The 25960-nt window shown below is 38.7% G+C and overlaps 1 protein-coding gene across 1 annotated transcript in view; it reads right to left on the reverse strand.

The window, feature by feature from the left end:
• RPL38 (ribosomal protein L38) overlaps window positions 1-24904 on the reverse strand; it is a 312431-nt gene extending 287527 nt beyond the window's left edge. Inside the window, exon 1 of the mRNA XM_069076505.1 lies at window positions 24900-24904. The gene's annotated coding sequence lies outside the window, so the exon portion shown is untranslated. The remainder of the gene's footprint in view (window positions 1-24899) is intronic.
• Window positions 24905-25960: the final 1056 nt, after the last annotated feature.

Here is a 25960-nt window from a genome sequence, read left to right on the forward strand (position 1 = left end):
TTTCACATTTTGTCCCCCTCCCTCCCCTCCCCCCCATGGCGGCTTATTATCAAGTATAGGATCTGTAAATACTTTCACATTATACAATGGTCAGGTTAGAAGGATGGATTGTACCAGCTGGAATGAAAAATGGTAAAGAGGACATAAAATCAAATAAGAGAACGAAAAAGATCAGGTATTTTGCTTCCACCTGGATATAAATTTAGTTCTTTCTCTGGATGCACGTTTTTCTCTCCATCATGCGTCTTTTAGGATTGACTTATATCCCTGTATTGTTGAGAAGAGTCCAGTCTATCAAAGTTGGTCATCACACATACGTTGTGTCTGTAATTGTGTACAAATTCCTCCTGGTTCTACTCTTCTCACTCAGCATCAGTTCTTTTAAGCCTCTCCAGGTAAATATGAAGACTGCCTGCTCCCCGTTTCTTATGGCGCAATAGTATTCCATAACATGCATATACCACAACTTGTTCAGCCATTCCCCAATTGATGGACACCCCCTTAATTTCCAATTCTTTGCCACAACAAAAAGAGCTGCTATAAACATTTTTGTACATATGGGTCTTTCTCCCATTTCTATGATCTCTTTGGGGTATAACCCTAGGAGTGGTATTGCTGGATCAAAGGGTATGAAAGTATTTATAGCCCTTTGGGCATAATTCCAGATTGCTCTCCAGAAAGGCTGGATCAGTTCACAACTCCACCAACAATGCATTAGTGTTCCAGTTTGCCCACATCCTCTCCAGCATTTGTCATTTTCATGTTTTGTCATCTTAGCCAATCTGACTGGTGAGATGTGGTACCTCAGAGTTGTTTTGATTTGCATTTCTCTAATCAATAGTGAATTAGAGCATTTCTTCATGTGCTTATAGATAGCTTTAATTTCTTTCTCTGAAAACTGCCTGTTCATATCCTTTGACCATTTATCAATTGGGGAATGACTTGTATTCTTATACATTTGACTCAATTCTCTGTATATTTTAGAGATGAGTCCTTTGTCAGAGACATAGGTTGTAAAGATTCTTTCCCAATTTCCCACCTCCCTCTTAATCTTGGTTACATTGGCTTTATTTGTACAGAAACTTTTCAATTTCATGTAGTCAAAATTATCCATTTTACATTTTATAATGTTCTCTAATTCCTGTTTCGTCATAAAGTCATTCCCTCTCCACAAGTCTGATAGGTAAACTATTCCTTGTTTTAGCAGACTGCTTAGAGTATCAACCTTTATACCTAGATCATGAACCCATTTAGACTTGATTTTGGTATATGGTGTTAGATAATGGTCTATGTCCAGTTTCTGCCATACTATATTCCAGTTTTCCCAGCAGTTTTTGTCAAACAGTGAGTTCTTATCCCAAAAGCTAGGGTCTGGGGGTTTATCAAACAATACATTACTGTAGTCGTTGACTTCTGAATCTCGTGTGCCTAATCTATTCCATTGATCCACTTCTCTATTTCTAAGCCAGTACCAGGTAGTTTTGATGACTGCTGCTTTATAGTACAGATTGAAATCTGGTAAAGCTAGTCCACCTTCCCTAGCATTTTTTTTCAATAATTCCCTTGATATTCTGGACCGTTTATTCTTCCAGATGAATTTTGTTACTATTTTTTCTAACTCTATAAAGTAGTTTTTTGGTAAATTAATTGGTATGGGACTAAATATATAATTTAATTTAGGTAAAATTGTCATTTTTATTATATTAGCTCGACCCAGCCATGAGCAATTGATATTTTTCCAATTAGTTAGATCTGACTTTATTTGTGTGAAAAGTGTTTTGTAGTTATGCTCATACAGGTCCTGGGTTTGTTTTGGCAGGTAGATTCCCAAATATTTTATAATGTCTACAGTAACTTTAAATGGGATTTCTCTTTCTACTTCTTGCTGTTGAATTTCATTGGAAATATATAGGAATGCCGAGGATTTATGTGGGTTTATTTTATATCCTGCAACTTTGCCAAATTTATTTATTGTCTCAAGCAGTTTTTTACTTGATTCTCTAGGATTCTCTAAGTATATCATCATATCATCTGCGAAGAGTGATAGCTTGGTCTCTTCTTTGCCTAACTTGATTCCTTTGATTTCTTTTTCTTCTCTAATTGCTACTGCTAACATTTCTAGTACCAGATTGAATAAGAGGGGTGATAGTGGACACCCTTGTTTCACCCCTGATCTTATGGGAAATGCTTCCAGCTTCTCCCCATTACATATAATACTTGCTGATGACTTTAAATAGATGCTACCTATTATTTTAAGGAAGGCTCCATTTATTCCTATACTTTCTAATGTTTTTAATAGGAATGGATGTTGTATTTTGTCAAAAGCCTTTTCTGCATCTATTGAGATGATCATGTGGTTTCTGCTAGTTTTATTGTTGATATGCTCAATTATACTGATGGTTTTCCTAATATTAAACCATCCTTGCATTCCTGGAATAAATCCTACCTGATCAAAGTGTATTATTCTTGAGATAAGTTGCTGTAGTCTTTTGGCTAGTATTTTATTTAGAATTTTTGCATCTATATTCATGAGGGAGATTGGTCTATAATTTTCTTCTCTGTTTTATCTCTTCCTGATTTAGGTATCAGTACCATATTTGTGTCATAAAAAGAATTTGGTAGGACTCCTTCTTCACTAATTTTCCCAAATAATTTGTAGAGTACTGGAATCAATTGTTCTTTAAATGTTTGATAGAATTCACTAGTGAATCCATCTGGCCCTGGAGATTTTTTTCCTAGGGAGGTGACTGATGGCTTGTTCAATTTCTTTTTCTGAGATGGGATTATTTAAGTAATTTACTTCCTCTTCAGTTAATCTGGGCAACTTGTATGTTTCTAAATACTCATCCATTTCCCTAAGATTGTCAAATTTATGTGCATACAATTGGGAGAAATAATTCCTAATTATTGTTTTGATTTCCTCTTCATTGGAGGTAGATTCACCCTTTTCATTTTTGATACTCATAATTTGGTTTTCTTCTTTCTTTTTTTTTATCATATTGACTAAGTGTCTATCAATTTTGTTGGTTTTTTCATAAAACCAGCTCTTGGTTTTATTTATTAGTTCAATAGTTTTCTTAATTTCGATTTTATTAATCTCTCCTTTAGTCTTCAATATTTCTAGTTTAGTATTTAATTGGGGATTTTGAATTTGTTCTTTTTCTAGGTTTTTTATTGCATGCCCAATTCGTTGAGCTCCCTTTTCTCTAATTTAATCACGTATGCACTCAGGGATATAAAACTTCCCCTAAAACTGCTTTTAATGCATCCCACAGATTTTGGTATGTTGTCTCATTATTATCATTCTCTTGAATGAAATTACTGATTGTTTCTATAATTTCTTGTTTGACCCACTCATTCTTTAGGATTAAATTGTTTAATTTCCAATTACTTTTTAGTCTGTCTTTCCCTGGCCCTTTATTGCATATCATTTTTATTGCATCGTGATCTGAGAACGATGCGTTTAATATTTCTGCCTTACTGCATAGAATTGTGAGGCTTTTATGCCCTAGAACATGGTCAATTTTTGAGTATGTGCCATGAACCGCTGAGAAGAAAGTATATTCCTTTTTATCCCCATTCAGTTTTCTCTAGAGATCTATCGTACCTATCCTCTCTAAAATCCTGTTCACCTCCTTAACTTCTTTCTTGTTTATTTTGAGGTTGGATTTATCAAGTTCAGATAGGGGGAGATTAAGGTCTCCCACTAGTATAGTTTTGCTATCTATTTCTTCCTCTAATTCCTTTAGCTTCACCTCTAGGAATATTGCGTGGGTACCATTACAACATCTGGGCTGGTGCCATCCCTCAGTTCTTTTTATTACAGGATCAGCCCACCTGCTTTCCTGGTCATATGTGTCCTTGATGATGTCTACTATTCCACTTTTCACTCATGAGTCATCATTGGTAATGTACTCTGTATATGATTCTGTTTTTCTATTGCCCTTCAGGCCACCTACAATTCTTATTTTTCTTGGATTTTTGTGTTCTCTGATCCATAAAGCATTACCAAGAGAATACTGGTGTTAAAAATAATAGAAGCTTTTATGGCAGTGAGATCTTTGGGATCATTGGAAGTGCTACACAAATTCCCAAATGAAATCTCATCAAGTTCTTGATTCATTCTAACTCTAAGTCCTTGTCTGTCTGACATTTCTTTTTCTTTTTCAACACTCATGTGGTTGTGCCATAGAATACTATGAGGTCAATGAAATCCCTGAAATCCTACATATATGTGTATACAAAGATATATGGCTATATACATAAACAATGCATTTATACATACATTTATATATGTATGTATATATTATATACATACATATATAATATATGTTATATTATATATAATATATTATATATTATTTATATATTATATATTTATATATTATATAATATATAATATATAATATTTATATATATTTTATACTATATATTATATAATATATATTGTATGTGTGTATGTATGTAAGCATACACACATATGTATATGAAGTAACTCAGTGGGATGCTGATCTAACTGTCATTTTCTGGGTGACATGCATGCTTTATCCATTTTGTTTGTAACTTGTAGATGGCTAGGCCAATCTTTTTCTGAGTAGTTGAGAAGTTCATTAACATTAGTTCCAGAGCTGAATGGAATCAGCTAATGTCCTCTGCAAACAGGATTATCTCCATTGTCTTTCTATCAATAAGAAATTCCTTTTCTACTTAGGACTTTGGACAAGAAATCCTAAATCACTCTGGTGAATAACTTTGGTGAGTATATGTCTCCCTGCTTTATGTCTTGCCTGATGTTTATTCTCAGAGGATCAATGAACAAAATTATCTATGCCTTTTTTGGATTCGGAATCAGAGAACCTGGATTCAAATCCCATTTCTCCCATTTACTACTTGTGTGATCTTGGGTAAGTCACTTCATGAGTCTAGGTCTCAGTTTCTTCATCTATAAAATGAGGGCATTGGACTCAATGATGCCTAAAATATTTTCGGGCTCTAAAACTGAGGATTTTATCATCTTAACATATACAAAGAGGAGACCTTGTTTGAGGAGAGCTTTTAAGGCTGGATTTCATTCTACCAGTTAAATTCTTTTGATATTTTGGTGTTTGTATATTAATTAACCACAGTAGATACATGATTTTGAACTTCTTATATGTTTTTGTCACTTTTGTGGCTGTGAAGATGTGTTGTAGAGAATTGTTTGTAAATCTCTGCATGCTTCCTTCTTATATATTCATTGAGGATAACCCCAATGCATGAATAAACTTTTCTTGTAAATATTTTAAGGAGATGAGAAAGCAGGTATTAAGGTTGGTAGTTGCGAAAGTCTTCTCAGACATTATTTTTGTAATAGTACTTTCCATAATAATATTTTTGTTCTTTGGAAATTTTTTCCTCTTTGAGATATTTTGAAAATATATCTGAGTCCCTATAAAATTGGGTCACCTTCAGTATGGATCTCTTTATGTATTTGGCCAGGTCCTGTCTCTCTTTCTGACTTCATCTTCTTAAGTGCTTCCTTCTGCTCCCTCACATGGCATAATTTGGCCATGAGGTGGAAAAATCCAAATATGATGTCTTTTTTTTCTCCCCCAAATCTGTTTTTCCCCCCTTCAGCATAAGAATCTGCTGGTGAGGAAATTCCCTATGCACTACAAATCAGCAACTATTTGTCAGTCTACATTCTTAGAGATTTGCCTGCCAGCCGTTTGAAAAGCAGTTTGGAACTTTGTCCCTCCCCCTACCCCCACCCAAAGTACTAAAATTCTCATGTCTTTTGATTCAACAATACCACTACCAGGTCTCTACACAAAAGAAAAGGAACAGAGTTAACTGCGCTACCTAGAGGTTAAGTGGCTTGCCCAGTCCAGGTCATATAACTGATAGGAGTAAGAGGCAGTATTTAAAGCAAATGCTTTCTTGAGTCTAAGCTTGGCTCTCTATTTTCTTTCATTTATTCATTTATTTATTTATTCATTCATTCATTCATTTATTTATATATTTATTTATTTGTTTGTTTGTTCATTCATTCATTCATTCATTTATTTGTTTGTTCGTTCATGTGTTCATTCATTCATTTATTTTTTGCCTTTTTGGAGGGCAATTGGGGTTAAGTAACTTGCCCCAGGTTACACAGCTAGGTTTTTTTTGTTGTTGTTGTGTGTGGATGTTAAGTGTCTGATGCCCGAACCGAACTCGGGTCCTCCTGACTCCAGGGCCAGCGCTTTACTCACTGTGCCACCTAGCCACCCCTGGCTCTCTATTTTCTATGCCATTTCTGTCTTTCTCCTTATTGTTATTGAGAATAGATTGCCAAAGAAGTCATGGAAGATTTGTCTCATTTTACGTGAATTTGTTGCCCTCCTCCTTTCATTTACAAATACTCTTGGTTTGACATGGCTTAGCTCAGTTTCCCACCAAGTTCTCTGCAGCATTGTTTCTCCCCCAAGTGTTTTTAAATTTTTTTTGTGATGAGATATTGTTCATAATCTTTTATCTTCCTCCATAATATTTGGTCAGCGAATCTGTGCTCTAAACTAATGTCACTCATGGAAGATGAACTGTTTGCTGGCTAATGTTATTTCCGTGCTCTTATGAGATAGAGCACAGGGGCTGGAATCAGGAAAGACCTGAGTTCGAATCTAGACTCAGACACTTAGTAGCTGCATGTCTCTGGGCAAATGACTTTAACACCACCTACATCAGTTTCCTCAACTGCAAGATGGGGTTAATAACAGCACCTACCTCCCAGGGTTATTGTGAGGATCAAATGACATACTTGGAAATCACTCAGCACATAAATTCTTGGCACACTGCAGGCATTTAATAAACGTTTGTTTCTTACCTAACTGATGAATTAATCATTCATTCATTTTACCAATGAAGAAGCTGGTGCCCAGAAAGGTTAAGTGACTGGACTAGGTCACATACTATGTGTTTGACTTCTTTCATGTCTTGATCCTTAACCATATTTTCAAGAATAATAACCACTATATTCATCTGTGTCCATCTTTGCATTTAAGTCACTGTGTATAAAACTATTTGACTTAATGTGGTTGAATTGATATATATATATATATATATATTTTTTTTTTTTTTTTCCTCCTGCAACACATATTGGTACAAAAGCTACAGTTATCTATATGACAGTCCCTTTGCTTCCACTCAACAGGAGCCTTAAGAAGCAAGAATTGTCCAAGTGTCCCCTGAAAGGATGGTTCTTGTTGCTTTGGGCACAGAACAGCTATGGCAGCTCCTTCATTCACCCTTCAGGAGAACCCACAACTATCCTTCAATTTAACTGCAATTTCTTAATATCTTTTGGTTTAATTTACAGTGAAAATGTCAATATGGATGTGGGTCATTTGTTCCAGTAATGTATCAAATTGTTGTTGGTCATTGGCCAAAGATTGTACATTAATGGTGCAAACCATGGAATCAATATTTAAGCACTCTACAAAATGATTTTTAGCACTCTTTTTGTTCTTTTTCTGTCATTTTACCTAGTAATGAATAGGGTGTTCTGGATTACTGGATTTTCTGGATAACTAAAAACTCATTTAAGCATGAACACTTTAAAAATTTTTCATCATTTTTGATGAAAATCTTTATTATACACTGTACCACATACTTCTTTTATTTATAAATTTAAACTTTAAAAAAATTTTCAAATGCTTTATTAACTTCTGATTTATATCATTCATTACTTCCAGATTTTGAGTTACAAATTTTCTCCCCATTTTTCCCCTACCCACCACCCCAACATAGCAGTCCCACAGGATATGCCCTCCTCCAATCTGCTCTCTCCCATATCTTCTCCCATACCCCTTTTGACTTTTCCAGTGGATCTCTATGCCCCAGTGCCTGTACATCTTATTTCCCAATTACATGTAAAATAGTATTAATAATAGTATGTATGTATATATATACATATACATATACATACATACATACATACATACATACATATATATATATATATATATTTGATTTTAAAACTTTGAATTCCAAATTTATTCCCTTCCTCCCTTGTCACCCACCCTTACTGGGAAGATAAGCAGTTCAGTATAGGTTGTACATGTGTGGCTAATGCAAAACAATAACATAGTAGATATATTGGAAAAGACTGACTATATTTCCCTCCCTCCTATCCCACCTCCCACTTGTTATATTTTCTACTTTGATCCTGTCCCTTTTCAAAAGTGGGTGCTTCCAACTTCCCCTCCCCCCAGCCTGCCCTCCCTTCCATCATTCCCCCTCTCATCCCCTTCCCCCCCTACTCTCCTGTAGGGTGAGATACCCTATTGAGTGTGTATTTCATTCTCTCCCCAAGCCAAATTCAATGAGAATAGGGTTTACCCATTCCCTTTTGCCTTCCTATTCTTCCCCTCCATTGTAACCATTTTCCCTTGCCTCTTCTATATGACATAGTTTACTCCATTCTGTCTCTCTCCATCTCCTCTCATTATATTCCTCTCTCATCTCTTAATTTCACCTTTTAAGTATCATCCCTTCCTGTTAAATTGGTCCTGTGCCCTCTATCTATGTATACCTGTAAACATGTATACACACATTCACATATGTATTCATATGCCCATATACCCTCATATGTGTATATTCGCTTCAAGTACCGAGAAAAGTTTCATAGGTTACAATTATTGTTTTTCCATGTAGGAATGTTAATAGTTCAACTTTGATAAGTTCCTTATGATTTCTTTTCCCTGTTTACCTTCTCATGCTTCTCTTGCTTCTTGTATCTGAATGTCAAATTTTCTATTCAACTCTGTTTTTTTCAGCAAGAATGCTTGGAAGTCCTCTATTCCACTGAATGACCATATTTTCTCCTGAAACATGATACTCAGTTTTGCTCAGTAGGTGACTCTTGGTTTTAATCCCAGCTCCTTTGACCTTTGGAATATCATATTCCAAGCCCTTTGATCCCTCAGTGTAGAAGCTGCCAGATCCAGGGTTATCCTGATTGTGTTTCCACAATATTCAAATTGTTTCTTCCTGTCTGCTTGTAATATTCTCTCCTTAATCTGGGAATTCTGGAACGTGGCTATAATATTCCTAGGAGTTTTCTTTTTGGGATCTTTTTCAGGAGGTGATTGGTGGATCCTTTCAACCTCTATTTTGCCCTCTGGTTCTAAAACATCAAGGCACTTTTCTTTGAGAACTTCCTGGAGGATGATTTCTAGGTTCTTACTTTGATCATGGCTTTCAGGTAGTCCAATAATTTTTAAATTATCTTTCCTGGATCTATTTTCCAGGTCAGTGGTTTTTCCCATGAGATATTTCACATTGCCTTCTAGTCTTTCATTTGTTTGGATCTGTTTAACAGCATCTTGATTTCTCATAAAGTCATTAGCTTCCATTTGCTCCAATCTAATTCTGAAGCAATGATTCTCCTCATTGAGCTTTTGAGATTCTTTTTCCATCTGGCAAATTCGGCTTTTTAAGGCATTCTTCTCCTCATTGCCTTTTTGAGCCTCGTTTGCCATTTGAGTTAGTCTATTTTTTAAGGTATTATTTTCCTCAGTCAGGCTGTTGACTCTCATTTCATAATTTTCTTGCATCGTTCTCATTTCTCTTCCCAATTTTTCCTCCACTTCTCTTATCTGCTTCTTAAGATCCTCTATGGACTGTAACTACCTCATATTTTCCTTTGAAGCTTTTGGTGCAGGAGTTCTGACTTCACTGTCTCCCTCCTATTCCATGCTTTGCTCTTTTTTGTCCCCCAAATAGGAGTGTAATGTTGGAATCTTCTGTCTGCTTTGTTTCCTTTGCCTGGTCATATCGCCCCTCAGTCACTTGACCCCTGGGCTTTGTCACAGTAGGACTCTGCCACCAGACAGGGGAGCTTTCATCCCAAATGCTTGGGTTTTCTCAGCTGCCAGAGGTATTAGATGGGTGCCCTCTCTGAGGTTTCCACACACTCTGGCAAGCTGGACATACACCCCAGGACCTCCACCCTAGACTGCAATCCAGATCCAAGAAGGTTAAAGCAAGAGCTATTATCCCTGAGACTGGTGCTTGGTCCCCCTATACTCTGCAGGCCATGAGCTGTATCTGCCACGTGGCACTGGCTGGCTGTGCCAGCATCTCAGCGGCTTCTCCCCCCAGGGGAAAAAGCCATGCACTCCCACTTACTGGGTCCCAAAGTCCAGACTGCACTGACCTCTCACTTTGAAACGGCCACAGCTGCTGCTGATCTGGAGTCCCTCTAGCCGGTAGTTGATCAGGCCTGCCCTGGGGCTAAAGCCTTGGTGTGGGGCTGGGCTCAGCTCCCAGAGCACTGTGCTGGCCAATTCCTGCTGGCCTGCAGGGCTGTCCTCAGCGGGAGGTTAGCTTCTCTGTGTCATTTTGTGGGTTCTGCAGCTCCAAAGTTTGTTTAGAGTCCACTTTTTACATGGACTGGGGAAGGTGAAAGCCGGAGCAGTGGAGAGGTTCTGCTTCTACTCGGCTATCTTGACTCTACCCCCTGCCTCAATTAATTCTAAATTTAAACTTTTTTTGATTTCTCAAAATGTCTTGATTTTATGAGCACCAAATAATATAGTAAATATGTAGTAGTACCCATAATAAGGATAAAGTTGTGTAGAACTGCTTGTCATTGTGCTAACTGGTCCTGGGAATCTGTTTTCTTTTCTTTTTTCCATTTCCTTCCTTTACTTTCAACTCCTACTTCCCACTGCTATTGCAGGGCTTTTTAAAGTTCATTGGGGAAGCCAGATAACTAAGTCTATTAAATGAGCAATCTTAATTTTCTACTCAACACTAAGTCAATAGACTTTGGCCTGAGGATATGAGGTACCTTCACACATCTCCAACAAAGTAAAGACATGGGTACTATGATAGCTGATATTCTTGCCTCTTAATTCTAAGTTTACAGCAGTGTTCTAGATATTTGGGAGCCAGGGTATCTGGGGTCCAGTCAAGTGGGGTATCATTATATTGAAATGTTGTGGCAACAATTCAGAACTAATTGATAGAGTCAGTAAGTACTGGGTTCAAGTCTCACCTTTTAACAACTGTCAACCTTGTGATTCTTGGTAAGTCATAACCTCTATGCATCTTAGTCAACTCCTAGGACTTCTCTCCTAAGTCATAGAATGAGATTTTCTGCTTAGTGGAGGGAATTCTCACAATAAGAGTTCCGTATGCAGATAAAAATTATATATTTTTCAAATAATCTTTTTTGAAGGAGAAGAAAAAGGAAGAATTTATAAAGATTTGGATTTGTCCTCTGTGGGTCCTCATTCCTTACTTCTGTTTCTCCTTCTTTTAGTGCAGATTACTTGAATTGTTACCTATCTACTTCTGTGTGAGGTGGGTTTATTGCTATCAGACAAATATACAGGGAAGGGAATGTATGGGAAAGGAAATGTTGAAATGTATGGCAAGGCCAGGTGTGGTGGTGAACTCCTGCAATCCCTACCACTGGGGAGGCTGAGTCTGGTGGATTACTTGAGCTCAGGAGTTCTGAGCTATAGGGCTAAAGCCAATTGGGTGTTCACATTAAATATGGCACCACTACAGTGAGCCCTCAAGAGTAGAGGTTACTGGGCTGCCTAAGGAGAGGCAAACTAGCCCAGTTCAGAAACAAAGCAGGTCAAAACCTCCTGTGCTGATCAGTATTGGGATTAGGCTCAGAGTAGCCTCTGTACTGCTAGCCTAGGTGAGATAGGGAGATCCAATCAAGAAAGAAAAAGAGAGAAAGAAGTAAAAAGAAAGAAGTAAAGAGAAAAGAAAAAGGAAGGAAGGAAATGAGGGGGTAAGAAAGAAAGGAAGGAGATAAGAAGGAAAGAGGGAAGCAAGGAAGGAAGAAGGAAGGAAAAGAAGGAGGAAGACAGGAGGGAAGGAAAAAAGAAGGATGGAGAGAGGAAAGAAGGAAAGAAAGAAGAAATATGTGACTAATGCCTCAGAGGGTTATGGTTTCTGTCTTAGTAAGAGCTCAGGAGGTTCCTCAAAAAGATTTAGAGTAGGGAAGAAACTTAGATACCATTTAGTCTACCCTCATTCATAAATGAGGAAATGGAGGTTGAGAAGTTAAGTACTTACAATGTGTGACTGCCATACAGGTAGTAAGTAGTATAACCTGGATCTGAAACTCATATTCCAAATAAAGTGCTTTTTATATTATAACATGATGCCTCTCCATGACATTTGACCTTAGCACATGACTGCAGGACTATAAACTACAGATTCAACAGAATTGGACCATCTCCACAGAGCAGCCTTTAGAAATACCCATGTCAGTCAGTCAATAAGCATCTATTAAGTGCCTGTTACATGCCAGGTACTGTACTAAGAGTTGGGCAAAAGATAGTCCCTGTACTTGAGGAGCTAATAGTTTAATGGGGGAGGCAACATGAAACCTATCAACAACTGTGAGAAACTCCCTGAGACTGGTATTAATTATTTTTAAGCATTAAAGTATGTCTGGGAATGAGTAACATCTCAGGTGATAGCATGAGGGAGTAGACTTCAGAAGAGTTGGCTCCACAGAGAGCAGATCGTACCAGTCTTCATTAAATAGGTTCAGACAGAGTCTAGGAGATCAGGACCATGGACTCTGGTCACAGTTTCTCTCTCCCAGCCTTCTGCAAAGCTACTGAAAGTGCAGGTCTCCCAAATTCCCAAATGGATGCTTCCCTGTCTTATGGGGCAGTCCAGTCCTCCATAAGGCTTTGGGTTTTATGGTCTAGAAGGCTGTAGAAGCATAGAAGCCAAGAATTGGAAGGAAACTTAGAAATAATCTATTTCAACTTTGCACTCAATGCAAGAAACCATTCTCCAATATGTCCTTGGCACATGGCCATTCAGTCCAAAGACTTCTAGTGATAGGAAACTTAGCAACTAGTCAACAAATGGTTGTTAAGTACCTACTATGCACCATGGACTTTGTGAGGCATTGGGGATAAAAATACAAAGAATGAAACAATCCTTACTCACAAGGGACTTACATTCTAATGGGAGGGACAAGTACATAAAAACATGCAGCATAAATACAAAGTTCATACATACATACATATTTAAATAGAAGGTAGTTTGGGAGGTAGGGCACTAAGAGATGGAGATATCAGGAAGGCTTGCTTCATGGAGAGGATAATGTTTGAGATGCACGTTAAAGGATGAGAAGGATCCTAAGAGGCAGAGAAGTAAGGAAGGAGACACTGTCTTACAAAGCAACTCACCCCATTTCTGGGAAGCTTTTATTATTAGATTTTTGGTTCAATATAAAGATCCTTGTCTCAGCTTTGATCCTTATTATTCGTGTGATCTTAAGCAAGTCCCTTAACCCTTCTGGGGGTACTTGTCTATAAATGGAGAGGACTGGACCCAGGATGACCTTGAAGATCTCATCTAGCTATAAGTTTATGATATAGTCAAAACATCATGCCTTTAAGTAATTTCCATCCATTCTTCCTATGTCTTCCTTCTGGGACCATATCCCTGATGACAGCCCTTCGAATGTGATCTATTGATCTATGCTCCTTGCTCCTGCTGCAGGTTTTCTTGGCTGCACCCTGATATTCTGAGTTATCCTGCATTTCAACTGGGGCATCAGACAGGGCTTTAGTCATTCCAGTAGTGTGTCATTGTGGGCTTCAAATAGGAGTTATCATGACATCATGGGAGTCAATCTCAGTCCTTGAGGTTCCAAGTTTAATGGGGGAGAGCAGATATGCAGGCTACAGGACTTGGCCTTGTGGCTAAAGAAAGGGATCTAATTAGTAATATTTAGGCAAAAACTACCCAAAGGAGTTATGTTCCTAGGGAAGAGAGGGATAGGGGATTGACAAAGATGGTAATGTTCTTTCTATTAGATCTGGAAGGATATTGACAAATAAGAGCGTATCCCAAGGATGGTGATGGGGATGGTGAAGGAAATGAAGATCATGCCCATTCAGGGTCAAGCTAGAGATGTTAAGTCTGAAGAAGGTGAAAATGTACATCATAGAACTGGAAGAGATGTCAGAGGTCATCTAATCTAACACCCTTATTAATCATCCTTATAGTGATTAAGTGGCATAGTCAAGATCATGAGAGCCAAGGACTGTCATGTAGAAGGATTAGACTTGTTCTGCTTAGGTCCAGAGGGCAGAACCAGGAGCAATAGATGGAAATTAGAGGAACTGGGTTTGGATCCAGTCTCTGCCAGTGATTTCCTGTGTGACCAATTTCAGTGTGAGTAAATCACTGAACTTCCCTGGACCTCTATTCCTCATTCACTAAAAATCAGTAGGGGAAGGGAGGAAGAAAAATTTGGACTCTAAGTCCTTTTATTGCTAAACCTATGATACAAAATAGCAAAATGACACTATGGTATAGTGGTTAAGAAGCTGTACTTGGAAGCAGCAAGACATTGATTCAAATCTCTTCTGTGACTCATACTATGTGACCCTGGGCAAGTCATTTAAATTCTCAGTGGTCTAAGATATGATATCAAACTCAAATAGAAGTGGATCCCTCCCCTCAGGAGTTTTGTGGGTCAAGAATCTGACATGCCTGCTCTAAGATAGAGTTTCTCTAAGTGTGGTCTGGGACCCCTGGATTCCAGGAGGTCAAAACTACTTTTATAATAATACTTAGATGTTTTGATTTCTAATACAGTAAATGTCAATAGATATAACCCACATAAACAAAAGCTCTTTTAAAAAAAGAGTATAAAAGGGTAAGCCCTCAAAATTTGAGAATTGATGCTCTAAGACTATTAGTTGCAGAGAAAGAATTGACTTACATTGGTAGAGTGATCTTCCTTATCTGAAGAATTCTCTCTTTCATTAAAATCACAGGTTCAGTCCCTATCCCTATCCTATAAGAACCTGCCCCCCACAAGTTCTAATAATTAGTGGTGTCCCAAAATAGAATGGGTTGCTTCAAGAGGGAAGAGGTTCTTTATCAAAGAATGGAAATCTTTAAGCAAATACTGAATGAAATTTTGCCAAAATATATCATAGAGGGGCTTCATGTCATATATGGGTAGGGATGGTGAAGTAGAAAGTAGTCCTTTATAACTCAGAAGATGTAATTCTATGAAGACATAGAGCTGGTCAAGATTAAAAAACTCTCAGGGCATTGCTATTTCTGAAAAATAGTGGCTAGGTGACTTAGTGACCAGAGTACTAGGCCTAGAGTCAGGAAGATCTGAGTTCAAATCTGTCCTCAGACACTCAATAGCTGTGTGACCCTGTTTGCCTTAATCCATTGGAGAAGGAAATGGCAAACCACTCCAGTGTCTTTGCCAAGAAAATCCCCTGGAGAGTGTCATCCATGGGGTCATAAAGAATTGGCCATGACAATGACTGAATAACAACCACAACTCAAAGGAAGAGTCCCAAAGCAAAAAATATAAAAAGGATCCACTTTTGCTAGGACCTCATTCCACAAGAGAGAACTGAGTGTGCAATGTTGGATGTCTTTAGACTAGTGGTTCCCAAACATTGGTTTTGGTTGTTGTTATTGGCGGTGGTGTTATTTATTATTACTATTATTTGTTAATGGGAGACTTGTGCCTGCACCTGCATTTTCAAGTTTAAGTTTCATCCAGTTCATGGGAGCCTGAGTATGGCATTGCAAGGGTATGTTCTATACAGTTTGAACCAGACCTAGCAAGAACATACTCAGGTCCACCCTTTGAGAACCACTGCTCTAGATAGAGTTAGAATCAAGAAATCTACTTCCAACTCTTACCATTGCCAGTCATTTGACCTTAGATGCATTATTTCATCACTCTATGCCTATTTCCTCATCTGTAAAATGAAGGGGGGTTGGATTACATCATCTCTATGGTCCCATCTATCACTAACATTCTATGATTAGATCTTCTATTCTAAGATCTGGGATTGCATCTTGAAGCACAGCAAAACAGGGCCAGAGGTTTTATTTGATCTCCCCCTGTACTTCCTGCCATGGCCCCAAGTCCATTTAATTAGCTGTGTAGTGTCAAGAATTGACTTAGTTTCATACTGCTGGCTTTAAAAAGGCATCTCACTCATAGCTATTCAGATTTCAGGACTAAATGCTTTGCACCACTGATCAGAGTGCCCGGAGTCAACAGACCCAGTGACATCTAAAGAAATGCACCTGGTACTCACAGCTTTCATCTTAATTATGCATGTTCAAATCATAGTCAGATTTTCTCCTTCTGGTCTTGAATATCAGAGCTGCCAAATCCAATTGAATCATCTCCTTTTGAATGCATTTTGCAGAATACATTTTGCCGTTTCTCCAATTTCCATTGTAAACGAGCACCAGAATTGTGCTGAGAGCCCATATCTTATGGGTTGCATTATTCAACCAGCAAATGGAGAAAACAAAATGCTGATTACAAGAGAATTTAAAAAACATGCTATAAGGGCCTCCAGGTTTGGAAAGTCATGTGGAAGAGCCCTGGGACCTTAAGAATTACCAACACCTTGGGCCAGAAAGGTGGTACAGTGGGAGGAGACTGAAAACCTTGGTTAGAGTCTTGACTCTACCATATACTAGCTGTGTGACCTTGCACCAGTCACCTTCACTTCCCTAATTTTAGTTTCTTCAATATTTGAAGGATCTGTGGTTCTGTTGCTTTGGGTACTCCCTCTGAAGACACAGTTGGTGCTCCTACTATGACCCTCTGGGCTATACTTGACTCCCTTGGATTTCCTTTTCATTGCCCTCAAAATCTGTTCACTCTGGAAGCTCACCCCACCATGGGACTTCACACATTGGAAGTCCTCAGAGGCCTCATCTTTTGTTGGTTTCCTCCTAAAACACGTTTCAAAGAGGCGTGTCAGGCCAATCCTATCTTTATACTTTTCCAGGCTGTCCTCTTGACTCTCTTGGACTGCCTTTGCAGTGTTTCCATCTTGGGTGCCTTCATGTCTCCCCCTTCCCACTCCTCCCTTCTCAGCTCCCTGTTATATATTGTCTTCTCCCATTAGAATGTGAGCTCCTTGAGGGCAAGTGTACTATCTTTTTGTCTGCTTATATTTTTAATCCCAGAGCCCAGTGCAATGTCTGACACATGGTACGCTCTTAACTTGTGCTTGCTGACTTGACTTAGATGGTCTTCAAGTATTGATATGGCTGAAAAATTCAGCACCTTTTGCTCAATCATGTGGCAAGCTTCTTCAGACTTAATTTGTCTGATTCTCAGATAAGAGACATGTTGGTTGCTTGTTGTCCTTCATTCTTCAAGAGGACCAAAATGACATTACTATGTTAGAGCCAAGTTACAGTGTGTTCGACCATGGCTGATCAGACCAGTAGGAGCTCGGAATGCTCTACTGCAGATCGGACAGATAGTTCATGTGAACATTGGGGGTGGATTCTCTAAATGTGCACATCTTGCATTTCTTTTGAGTTACTTCAATTCTGCTTTGCTTAAAGGACATAGTGCCTTCTTTGATGAGGGAGCACCACGCTGGGTGGTCCTGTACCAGTGTCTCCCATGTCACACAACTGATTCCAAAGTTCTTCAGAGATGAGAGACATATAGTCCACTGCTGTATAATCAAAGCTTCTCTCAATTTAAAGGATCTGCCACAGGTTGGCATAAGCCTTAAGAAGGCTGGGTCGATGGTGTACATGATGAGTATTAGAAGATGACTTTGCTGAATGTCCCCCATCTATGAACTGGGGGGGGGTGGCCTCTTCTGGGTCAAATGAGATAATGCCTGCAAATAGGAGACAGGAATGAACTTAAGGTTCCATTGACCTAGGGAACCCCTAAATGAGGAAACTTCCTTTATTAATGCAAGTTGGCACTTCTCAGAAACTTACAGTCTTAGAGAGTTGACTAGGGCAGTGAAAGGTTAAGAAATTTGCCCAAGGTCACATAGTCAGTTTTATCAGAAGCCTGACCTAAACCCAGGTCTTTTTGGCTTTAAGGTTAGCTCTTTAACAGCTATCCCTGTCCTACTGTCTCTTTTCTTGTTTACTTTAAACACTTTACAATTCCCAAGCACATAGATATTCTATAGAGTTTACTGTTGTCCCTTCCACAAGGATTAAGGGTGTTCAGGGTGGGGGAAAGTGGGAGGGGTGTGTGCAAGCCACAATCTGGAATAGCCCTTCAAAATGTAATTGACTTTGTATATTGCCTGTTGGCTTTCATGTTCTTTTCACAAAGTAATTTTTTACTTGTTTTGACATTAAAAAAGAAATTGTGTATATTTATGATCTTAAAAGATAAAATATGTTGATATTATATAATACTATACATATATTTTATGCATTTCTGAGTTTCTAAACTTTTTCTGTGTTATCTGCTGGCTTTCATGTTCTTTTCACAAACTAATTTTTTACTTATTGTAACTTTAAAAAAGAAATTGTGCATATTTATGGTCTTAAAAGATAAAATATGTTGATATTATACAATATTATTATAATACTATATACTATTATATACTATATTATGCTATATACCATCATATACTATGTACTATTATAATACTATACAATACTATTGCAAAATACATATATTTTATGCATTTCTGAGTTTCTAACCTTCTTCTGTGTTGTCTGAGTCTTCCACAAAACTACCCCCAAATTCCCATTAAATTTCTTATTTTGAAACTGCGAAAGTCACAGTGTAGAAGGGATAACTGTATATTAGAGACTGGAAATCTTAGTAATAACAATAATAATAACTAACTTTTTATGAATATTATCTCATTTGATTCTCACAAAAGGTAGGTGCTATTATTATAATCATCCCAATTTTTCAAATGAGGAAACTGAACAAATAGAAGTTAAGTGACTTGTCCAGGGTCATACAGCTAATAAGTATTTAAGGTAAGATTTGAATCCAGACCTTGCTGATCCCTAATCCATTTCTCTATCCACTGTACTACTTAACTGCCTCAGCTAGTAGCCCCTCGGTTAGTTACATAGTTAGTTATATAGTCCCTCATAAAAATCCCAATAATTATATAATAATATGTAACTAGTTATAGAATCCCTCAGCTAGTTATGTAACAGCTTTCTATCAACTATGCATACTGCCTCTCAGAATTGTTTTCTTTTCCACATTTATTGATTTAATTTTTAATTTATGGATTAAAACAAGCATTTCCATAATGCAGCATAATAAAAAGATGATTACACATGTAACTGCAAGTCTGTTATGTACAACTTGCCATTCCTTTTAAATATATAATAAAATTATCACGTAAATTTCTTTTTTTTTCTTCTCTACCCCCCACCCTAGAGATGACTACTCTCTTTCAGACATGTTTTTTAATAGTTACAGAAATATAAACTAATTTTATTACTAGGAAGTAGTATGCCATAAGTCCTCCAACCCCTAGAATTTGGAACTGGGGAACTTGTCTGAAATCATTGCTACCTTCTTGTCTCATATATCCCTGGAGAATTGATGAGGACCCTCTCCCTCCTCTGGATGTACTGAGGTGGTGGTCATTCTATATAACAGGCAAGATTCCACAGGTAACCAAAGAGATGTAAAATTCCTCCTCTGTCCCTGAGGTAAGAATGTCCAGGCAGAGAGAAAGAAAGGGCCTACTTCTGCTTTTGTTATACCACTTATCCCTTCTCAGTCATTCTGTTCCATTAAAATCACCAAGACAGACAATGGGATGGAGCGTCTGCTCCATGGATCTCATCCACCCAGGGGAATAGTTATCCTGGTCCAGGAGACTCCAAATGCAGTCACTGCTGTCTAGGATGCAACCAGTGTCACAGTTACAATAGATGGGTCTGGGAAGATAAAGGTGTTCAGAAGACAAAGTGCTAATTTATTATAGCAGTCTAATAGAGCTGTTAGAGGCAACTTCCCTCGTAATGCTGAGAGGAAAGAGGGCACTGAAGGGCTTCCTTCTTTCTACCCATTGCCCATTAGCTGCCCTTCTTTACAGTCATTTTGTCTGTTACTGAAAATGTGTGGATCACAAATATTTATTAAATCATTAGCCCTGAAACATTCTTAGCACATCCACAGATCCTGACCTCTGCTGCACAGGCCAGAATGAGAAAACAAGAATGTGGACATATTGATGGAATTTCTTCTTCTCAAGGGATGGAAGCTGACCTGATCTGTGCTCCCCACCTTCTTATTCCCTTTTGTAAAGAAAAGTGCAGTCTTTTCCCATCCCTCTCCTTTTATAGATATCCCAGATATCTTTGTAGTTGGAAGCTCTCCTATTTGTTCTGTAGAAATTATTTTTTAAATTATATAAAAATGGCTAGGCATAAGTGCATAGATGACAACTGGAATACATTTCTGTTTCAGACTCAGGGATCTCTATGCCTAGGCTACCTTCTAATTAGAGTGATTAGAATGAAGGATATATGTCCCTGGTAATGCACATTTGGGCAGGGGGGGGCATCTTCAATCATCCTTATCTATAGCTTTCCACTGGACCCAGGTGGCTCTGGGGGAAGGTGAGGCTGGTGACTTTGCACAGCCCTCCCTCACTTAACTCCAATTCACTTGCAAGTCATGGCATCTTGGAGGAAGAAAACAGGAAATAGGTGATTTAAATAGGGTAGCTAGGTGGTGCCATAGTGAACAGAGTGCTGGGCCTGAAGTCAGGAAGACACTTCTTCCTGAGTTCAAATCTGACCCCAGACACTTACTGTCTGTGTGACTCTAGCAAGTCACTTATTCCTATTTGCCTCAGTTTCCTTGTCTGTAAAATGAGCTGGAAAAGAAAACGGCAAATCACTCTAATATCTTTGTCAAGAAAACTCCAGACGAGGTTATGAAGAGTCTGACATGACTGAAAAACAACTAATCAACAACAACAAAAAGAAGGTTAGATGAGTTAGTGCATTAGGATCTTATATCAGAGACTCCTTCCAGATATACCAGTGGCTGCATCATGTTTTGAGGGATCTTTCACTTCTCTTGAACATTACCCTCATGCTGAAGAACTTGGGAAGGTCAGTTTCTGTCAAAGGGGAGCCTCCAGTTCCCCCTTTAAAAATGCAAGCTCACAAGGCTCAGAGAATCTTATTTACTAATTAATGGAAGAATCAAAGTAGGATAAATTTAGAATTAGAAGGGGTCTTGGAGGCTGTTACAACTTCCTCTTTTTACAGATTAGGACATAGGACTAGATAAGTTAATTGACTTGCCAAGGTCATGCAAGAAGTAAGTGGTGGAGTACAGTTTAGAACCTAAGTGTTGTTACTTCAAATTTAGGATTTTCCCCTCTGTGTCATGAACCTCACAGAGAAGGATGTTTAACCTGAGATCTATGAACTGGGAGTTTTTTCTTTTTCTTATTTTGATAAATGTATTTAAATATAATCGGTTTCCTGAGCAACTCTATGGCCTTTATTTTATGCATTTGAAAACTAGATTGCCCAAAGGATCCACAAAGGGAAGGTGAGGAAGAAGAATAAATATTTATTAAGTGCCTATTGAATGCCTGGTGCTGCTGTGGCAAGTACTTTACAAATATGAGCTAAAACGATCTTCACAACAATTCTTTGAGGTTGGTGCTGTATTATCCCTGTTTTACAGATAAGGAAACTGGGGCAAGCAGAGGTTAAGTGACTTACCTAGAGTTACACAACTAATCATGTTTGAGACCATATTTGAATTTGGTTCTGCCTGACTCACATCTGTATCTACTGCTATCACCTAACTGTGGCATTACGTAAATTGACACCCAAAAAAGTAAGGAACCCCTCTCCTAGAGAGTCAATGCTCCCTCTCTCCATTAGACCTCTACCACAAGTGAACCCACCTCTCTCCAGAGACTTGTGCAGCCTCTGTACTTATGGTGCACCTCTGTGGGGCTCTAGGAATGAGCCTTGCAGTCTCTGAACTCTACTTCCTCTGCTCCCAACCCCACCCAGTTCTCAGGAGTAGTTGTTCTTCCAAGGCGTGACTCACTGACTTCTCTCAGTATTCTATACCTAGTTCCCAGTACTGATTTTCTTCATATTTCTTCATAGCTCTTCTTCTTCTTCTTTGGGGGAAGGGAAGGCAATTGGGGTTAAATGATTTGTCCAAGTTTACACATCTAGTAAGTGTGTCAAGTGTCTGAGTCTGGATTTGAACTCAGGTCCTCCTGACTCCACGCTCTATTCATTGCACTACCTAACTGCCCCCATAGCTCTGCTTCTTATAGCTCAGCTTCAGAACTCCTTTTTCTAGGGACCACTATCTTTAGAGCTATATACCTCCATCTCTTGTAAATTCTTTGAGGGCACCTGCCAGCACTGGCCAACAGATAGCGCTTCACACAGAGGACCAGCCCATATGGAGAGAAGACTTTGGTATCTCAGTCTTGGTGTATTACAATGAAAACAATACAAAACAAACAAAAAACATCCCTCTGAGTCAGGATGCCTCTGTTGTTTCCTTTTGCATTCTTGAGCCTACAGTCCCTCCTCACCTTTCCATTTGAAGGGTGTAAATAGCAACTGTTACTGTCTTGGCCAGAAACCCTGAAGGTTTTCCCTCCTAGCTGCTTCTTCTTCTTCTTCTTCTTCTTCTTCTTCTTCTTCTTCTTCTTCTTCTTCTTCTTCTTCTTCTTCTTCTTCTTCCTCTTCCTCTTCTTCTTCTTCTTCTTCTTCTTCTTCTTCTTCTTCTTCTTCTTCTTCTTCTTCTTCTTCTTCTTTCTTCTTCTCCTTCTTCCAGGTAAAGAGGCCATTCTCGGCATCATTTCTCACCTAACTTTAATCACTGAATGGGTCTTGCCTCAGTCAAACTGAGAGTTAAAGACCTTAAAGACCTTAGACTGAAAAGGCCCAGATTTCCCACTGTATCCAGGACCATCTCTAGTTGTCTTGATCTACAGCTTACCACTGGACCCAGATGGCTCTGGAGGAGAAAGTGAAGCTGATGACTTCGTATAGCCCTGCCTCACTTAAATCCAATTCAGTTGCGTGTAATGGCATCACCTCCCTGATGTCATGCTCTTCTTTGAGAATAAAGGACAAACAAAAACAATAACAACAGCTATTGGAATACTTTATTTTAGAATGGTTTAAATGAGTCTCTATTTTCCAATCAAATTATGGAGAAACATTTCAATTTGTCTTCTTTCTTCTCCAGGTTCCCAAAGGTATTGTTTCTTCCACTCATGCCAGCACCTGACATCTAATCTTTTTTGTTTGTTTTTTGTTTTCTGACATCTAATCTTAAGTATTCTAGGGATACCCCCAATCTCTTCCCACTTGTCTTGAAGTCTTCCATCTTTTTATTATTTTCTGAGGGCAGTTTGATCAGCATATTTGAATAACCTTGAATAACTTGCTTTGGGCCAGTATCTTCAAAAGGGGAGGGAGGAGAATATGCAGAGCTAACTCCTCTTGGTACATGCACCTGTGCCAAGGAAGGGGAAGATTTCTGTAGTCTTCATACATTAGTAGCTCACATTTATATAGTCTCCTGCACATTACTGTTATCTTATCTGATCAGAAGGGCAGTTCAGTATCAACTCCATATTTAAGCTCAATCAAACAACTAGAAAGTATCTCTTCCCATGCTCACTCCCTTACAAAATAAGTGCAAAGTGATTTGGCAGTGGTAGGAAAGCGTTAACAACTTGTAAAGTAGGAGTTGACATTGTAATTGAAACCTGATAGTACCTAGGGATTCCAAGAGGCAGAGGTGAGGAGGGAATCATAGGATCTTAGATAAAAAGCTTAAGGAGAACTCAGAGGAAATCTAGTCCTACCTCCTGATTTTACAAATTAAGAAACTGAGACCCAGAGAAGTCACATTGGTAGCATCAAGGATAGGATTTGAACCCAGGACCTCTTGTTCAAAGCCGCAGAGGTAGAAGATGCACTGTTGTCCATAGGGAACAGCAAATATGTCAGTTTGACTAGAACATAGTTTGTTCAATACAAAATGAGAAAGATGAGGCTCAGAGAAATATTAGTGACTTGCCCAAAGTTTCACATCCAGCAAGGACAAGAATTCATGATGAATGCCCCAAGTTCTATTTTTTACTGCCCTACTACCTTTGGATTCAATTATTTTGTATTGCAAATTACAAATACAATTACCTTGTATCTGCTCTGTGTGGGTGAATGTGTGTGTGTGTGTGTGTGTGTGTGTGTGTCTGGGAGGTAGAGGTTGCACAAGTATCTCTCCATAGTCCCATCTGCCTGGCTCCAGAAAAGCTCAGTACACCAAAGAGATTGAGGAAAGTAATATCCTCACAGCCTGGGGGGTTGTAAATAATGAAAGTGGGATCCATAAGTAATTGCTTTTTAATTAATTAGGAATGATATAAAATAGCAAAGACCTAGTGACTTCTGGGAAGAGTAGTGTTAACTGTAATAGCATTGTTCCTTGCCCTATTCTAATTGATTTACTGGAGGAGGAAGGTGGGTGGGACACCAGCCTTGGCTAGAGCCCAGAGTCTGTGAGACCTGAGAAGGGATGCAGGGAAAAATGTAGGAGTCCCAGCTCTATACCCCTCTCGAGGAGGGGTGAGAGTAGTCCCCTCTATTGGAAGGGGAAGATTAGTCTTTATTTCTCCCGTCAAGGGAAAACACATTCTTGAGCCCTTGAAAAAGCCTTGGAGGAAAAACACCATAAAGAAAAAGGATAGCATGGATTTCCAAACACTTTACAGATTTACCTAATTAATCTTCACAAGCCTCTTGGGGAAGGAGGGAAATGTTCTGTCACCTCTACTCAGATGTACAGAAACTTTAGCATATTGAGAGGATGCTCACATTTCCCACCTTACCCTGATCAGACAGGGAGGAAAAGACTTCCAAACTGATGCCAAGACTGGGCTTGATTATGGGGAGTTTTGGAAAAAAAAAAAAAGTAAACTCTGATGGCAACTTTCTCAAAGCAGGGCAGATAGATGGCAGTGACAAGATCTGTCTCCAGGGGTCTTAGGTTAGTATACTTGGGTCTGGTTCATTGCTATTCTCTTCTCCTATCCAAAACTTTAAAGCAGGGTAAATTCCCCCATGTACTTCATTTGGGCATGTGCCCTTTGACCTTATGGGGAAGTCTGATTTACCCCAAATCAACATTTATCCTAGGTGAATTTTGGAGGCATTTCCTTGGGCAAAGTGGGCATCTTAAGGTATTTTCCGAATGTCCCTGTCCCTGAAAATTTAAAAAGATTTTCAGGTTTTCCAGATAGGAAGGGGCTCCCTTCCCAGCATCCATAGCTGATTCAGGCCCTCTGCATCTTGACCCCTTCTGTCCCTAGCCCTTTGGTTTTCCCTTGCTTTCCAGAATTGACCCTATTCATTCACCATTGTTGTTGCTCATCCTTCATTTTCAAAGACTAATGACATCACAAGGGTGATGTTTTGACTTGCATGTGAATTGGATTTAAGTGGTCCGGAGTTGTTCGAAGTCACTTGAATACTAGAGGCTATGTAGTGTCCCTTCTCTTACGAAGATCAGCAGATAAACCAACTCCTCTCCACCCCTTTCATTCAACTGACACAAGATTGTAATTTAAAAAATTTTTTTTCAAAAACCAAGTTACTTAGTTCAAAAGCATAGAAATAGATGAATGGACAAAACACTGCTTTTTGGTCTAATTTTTAATTGTCATGGAGAAGACTCAATACTGGATTTATTTTCCTTCATTATCTTTGTTGGGGGAGGACAAACCAAGCTCATCTCCTGGCAGTTTATCATTTACTTCTCCCTCTTGTCTCTTTCTCTCTTTCTCCATCTTTGCTTTCCATTATCCTCCCTTCTAAGTGGGGAGAGAACACTGCATTTGAAGACTGAACACCTAGATCAGGGGAACATGTGGCCTCCAGGTTACATGTGACTCTCTAGGTCCTCAAGTGTGACCCTTTGACTGAATCCAAACTTCACAGAACAAATCCCCTTAATAAAAGGATTTGTGCTGATTTCCTCACTTAGTGGTGTCCTTAGCCATGTCTTTTAACACTTCATAGTTTCATCTTTTGCAAAATAAAGAGGTTGGATTAGAGCTTAATGGTCTTCTAAATCCCCTCCTACCCCTGACAGTCTGAACTCAGACCCCCAGCTAAGTGA

The sequence above is a fragment of the Petaurus breviceps genome, unplaced genomic scaffold (assembly GCF_028583685.1).
Source record: "Petaurus breviceps papuanus isolate PSGF00001 unplaced genomic scaffold, PetGlider_PUasm1.0 90925, whole genome shotgun sequence".
Classification (NCBI taxonomy): Eukaryota; Metazoa; Chordata; class Mammalia; order Diprotodontia; family Petauridae; genus Petaurus; species Petaurus breviceps.